The sequence below is a fragment of the Palaemon carinicauda genome, chromosome 33, assembly GCF_036898095.1.
Source record: "Palaemon carinicauda isolate YSFRI2023 chromosome 33, ASM3689809v2, whole genome shotgun sequence".
In the NCBI taxonomy this organism is placed as follows: domain Eukaryota; kingdom Metazoa; phylum Arthropoda; class Malacostraca; order Decapoda; family Palaemonidae; genus Palaemon; species Palaemon carinicauda.
In genome coordinates, this window is record NC_090757.1 from 1,232,174 (window position 1) to 1,237,173 (window position 5,000).

Genomic DNA, 5,000 nt, shown 5'->3' on the forward strand with positions numbered 1-5,000 from the left:
CAAAGTTTGTTTCTCGTAGACATTTAGATTATATGACAACGCATTCCGCGTTAATCGCCAGATATAAACTATCGAAGTAACTTGAACTAAGAAATTTATCACATTCTAGAAGGATCAATTCTTCAAGTGGGCTAAACCGGTACCCCTATTGTTCAAAACGTCATATCGGAAATTTTATTAACGTTGCTGATGTGGAGGGGTTATTAAGATTTAAATTGAAGTTGTTCAGTTACTGGCATGGCCGACTGACCAACTATAATCAGACCCATTACAAAAATCTTTAAAATATTCTCTCCTCACTATATAAGCTTTGTTGCTCATCTTATATCCCATAAATCAGGTTAGGTTGGGTTAGGTTTGAATTTTATGCACGTACAGATTGAATAATTAAAATGACCTAACTAGAAAAAAATAGTATTGGGGTTATATCGAAAATTGGTGGTGGGGCAATAACAGGAAAGTACCTATATCCCATAAATCAGGTGCTGTTGGCCAGATCCACGCAAGGCTGCATGGGATGTTCAGTTACGAATGATGCAACAAGCACCGCCGGAGCATATATTAGTGCCAAGTAAAGTTTTTAAAAAGAGCGGTCCTATAATACCATTCGATAGAGACAATCGCTTTATTTCAATAAGGAAAATGGTACTGCTATTATTATTATAAAAAAAAAATAGAGCAACAGCTCCGATTTAAGTTAGTTGGACATTTAACATGAACACTGCAAAGAAAACAGCAAATAACAGGGACTCCATTTCACCATTATAAAAAATAAACAGTATTTAATGTATGTCTCTCAGATTGGTATATTAAGAGCAAATAACAGGGACTCCATTTCACCATTATAAAAAATAAACAGTATTTAATGTATGTCTCTCAGATTGGTATATTAAGAGGTGTGGTTAAACTAGAACGATTTTATTTGAAAATTATTCAACAGTACTTATAGCAAAGAAGCTTTGATTTAGGCTGAATAACCCAGTATTTTTTTTTCTAATAAAGCAACTTAATACAATAGTGCATCCAAGACGAGAGAGAGAGAGAGAGAGAGAGAGAGAGAGAGAGAGAGAGAGAGAGAGAGAGAGAGAGAGAGAGAGAGAGAGAGAACGCAAGCAGGTACGACCCGAAGGAGCACTTGGATTCAAAGTCATACAGGAATCTTGGTCAATCGGCCTTAATGTGCCAAACTATTAGCATTACTCTGCAACAGTCATTAAAAAGCATTCAAAATAAAATGGCTACCTACTGCAACATCCAAAAGACTAGTGAAGTAAGAAGAACCTTTCTCGATGGCTCATGATCTGCTAAGAAGTACATTGAAGCTACAAACATACTACCACACCCAATTGCAAGACAAACACCTCGCCAGGACGCAGTAATCATCTGCAGACTGCGACTGGGATATCTATGCAACTGGCAAATCATCTTAGATAATGGCCAAGACCCTGCAGCACCGCATAGACCAATCAGACCATGCAAATACTGTAATCAAGACACAGAAGAACCTTTCCAGCACTATCTACAGCAATGTCAGGAAACAAGCATGCTTCGGCAGGATCTTAATCCCAACACTCCTGCTACTGCAACAGAAATTGTCAAGCATATCATTGACAATCACAATACCCTCTCAGCCTTTCTACGGAGTTACCCTCCACCGAGATAACGTTGCAATAAAGTCAACGTAAAATCCAAGCGGCAATTAAAAGAGAAACCTCATCCTCTCTGCAATTTCTGTGCTGGGAGAGGAGGGATTGCTGGCGGCTGTGGCCATATCTTTCTCTCCTCTCGGCTGGCAGCCCGATGTCGCACAGCGGCCTGTGTTGTCGGTCTGGGGGTGGGGTCGGGATCGCGGGGGTCTTTTTGACCTCCAACATATCTTTCTCTCCCCTCAGATGGCAACCCAATGTCGCACAGCGGCCTGTGTTGCCTTCTTCACCTTCAATCTCCCTTCCAAACCACCTTTGTCTCAAAAACAGAATCACAAGTAATCTTTATTTTTACGTTTTTTTTTTCCTTTCTTTTTTTTTTTATTATTTACAGGTACAAGAATTTTGTATTCCACCCTATCTCTACCACTAAAACCGCTATAATTCCTCCTTTTCAGCTCTCTCCCACTCAGTTGAAATCTCACAACTTAAGCTTAAACCACTATGAAGTTTTTCACTAAACCTATATCAACTTCTCCGACTACAAACTTTCAACTCCTTCCCGAGCTCTCCTACTTAACGGGACTTGCTACTATAACTCTCTCTCTAGACTGGAGCCAGTGGGCTCATAGGACGATATTCCACAGTCAATCACTCCTTTTCAAACATCCCATCACCACCCAAAACCTATCCTAATATCCTAAAATAAATGTTGCAGAATATCTCCTACCCAACTACCTATCCCAATATATCCTATCCAAACACCTACGGGCTGCAAGATTGCAAAAGCCCGTGTCTGGCCAAAAGGGCCAGGCAATCTTCAACAACAACAACAACTGCTAACTTGAGTAACGACTCTCTGAGTCCTGAGTAATGCCTACAACTCCCAGTGCGAGGTGCACTGACGGCAGAAAGCTGTACGGGATTCTGGCAGGATTCTGTATCAGTATGCATGTGATCCAAGATATATAAATCAAAGTAAAAGGCTTCAGAACATTAGGAACAGTCGGGTCATAAAGGATTTATTTACTATTCTTCTCAATCATTGCCGATCGGAAGTGAAACTCCCTACTACGGATATAAGTTTAGGTGACTAACAGGGTCATAAATAAAAGAATTGTAAAAAAATGATTCTAAAAAGTTTTAAAGGAAAAAATAACCAGACTTGAATATATGAAGATGTAAATTACCGGAACGTCAATAAGCAGCGTGGTGAACTAGTTTGCATTTACTTTTGAATTCACACTGAAACATAAAAAATACCAAAAATAAGCATAAAGACTAGCCAAATAAAAAAAAAAAAAAAAAAAACATGCTAATGTATGAAGTACACGTACTTTAAAAGCTCATGAAATTAGTTTAGGAATACTTAATTCCCAGCGAGACACCAAGAATATTGGGCCAAAACATGCATAGACATACGCTAAAACATACAAAAATAGATCTCAAATAAGATATGTATAGGGTTGGTTACATTATAACTTTTCATTAAGGTTTCCATACCACACACACCAACCTCGCCTTTATATTAATTCAACGATATAAAAAGATTTTAAAAATTAATTCAGCTGAATTCCTTTATAAAAATAATGGAATTCTGTTGGATTCCTTTAAAAAATAAACGATAGATTAAAATAAAATAAAAATTCTAGATATTGGTAACATACTCGAACGATAATAAAGTAACCAATTAAGAGATCATTTAATGAGATCGCATACCAAGATAACGCCATAATTGAGATCGGATACCAAAACAGCACCCATTAAACTCCAAACAACAACCAAGTATATAACGGGCAACAAAAATAATGCAGAATAATCATAATATAACAATAAATGATTATAAACGCAATCAGTTCAAACCCATCACGATTGGATACTCACAATCCTTACCAATTAATTCTTGGGGATATGAAGTACTTCATTTCCCATTAATGAGCAACCAATATTTCAACCGGTGGTCCCGAGTCCCAAGACGTTACTGACCTCCCTAAGTTCTGGAAGTCCACAACGTCGTATTTGTACAAGTTTTTATAACAAATAAATTAGGTCTTTATGCTTGAAAAAATTTACATACCATCTGGGTGAGTAATCAGCGGGATAATTTTATTGTTATTAATATAAAAACTAGGTTTGTATAGTATTTTTTAGATCTAAATCAACGTGAAATACCAACGAAAATTGCGAAACTTTCAAGTACCTAGTTAACAAAATTTCTAACTTGAACAGTATGGTAACCATTCTTTTGACATTGGAATTAAAATGCAATTCTAATACTCCTATGCAAGTTTAAAAATTTACAAAGCCCAAAAATGTTTTGCAACTATATAAAAATAAAAATTCAAGGGTATAATAAAAATGCAATCAATAATTACTGGAGTCTGAAATGTCTTGTTTTCGCTACGTGACTGTCATCGTTATATCCAAGGTTAAAAAAATAGCATGGAATCTGAATTCCACCCTACTACGATATTGGGTCATATGAAAAGCATTATTAGGTCGGTAATTATATAATTATAACAGGAGATAAATATCTTCATTTATAATATTACGGAATAGAAAAGAGATTAGTTCATCAAACTTTCAACTGGGCTCCAGAAGGCACTAGAAGAGTTGGAAGTTCAAGGCCTACATGGCTGAGGACTATGGAACGTGAAGTGGGAAAAGTATTAATCTTAAAGCTTAAGATAGAGACGACTGGCGAAATCTAACCGAGACCCTTTGCGTCAATTGGCATGGGAGATGATGATGGTGATGGTGATAATATTATGAGATTAAAGGTCATCCTTTCATTAAAAGGTTTATGGTGATAGGAAGCACTTTTATTCTACCACCACGATTTAGAAATAAAAGTTATTCAACATTATTAAAAGGGAATTAACCGAACTAAAACTTAAACTTACTCAATTTATTCGCGAATGAGAATACGCTCCCCGGTTGATACTCGTAAAATCATAATAGGATGAAGTGTTTTGCACGATGGAGGAAAGAATGTGTTGCTAAATTATTCAAGGTAGCTGATGGTTTTTCGATACCATTTGCCAAGCCTCGTCTACTGGAAGGGGGGGGGGGGATTAGGGGATTAAATTGCTGATCTCTTGAGCCCTCTTATAAAATTCAATCTAAATTTTCTCATGAAAAAAGCATTTAATCAGAAAGTTCAGACATATATGTTACAATCTGAATATCAAATTTCTTGAAACGATAAGCAGAGCTCAGTTTATACACGTTTGTTGACGTTCTCATGATCTGCATCTTTCTTCGTCACCCAATTTGGACATTGGAACCCATTTGCTCTGATATCACTGTATACCCATTATAATTTTCAAGTCATTCCACATACGATATGTAATT

At 36.7% G+C, this 5,000-nt stretch overlaps 1 long non-coding RNA gene across 1 annotated transcript in view; it reads right to left on the reverse strand.

The window, feature by feature from the left end:
• LOC137626051 (uncharacterized) overlaps positions 1–3,554 on the reverse strand; it is a 116,047-nt gene extending 112,493 nt beyond the window's left edge. The window contains exon 1 of the long non-coding RNA XR_011040965.1: positions 3,540–3,554. This is a non-coding gene — a long non-coding RNA (uncharacterized lncRNA). The remainder of the gene's footprint in view (positions 1–3,539) is intronic.
• Positions 3,555–5,000: the final 1,446 nt, after the last annotated feature.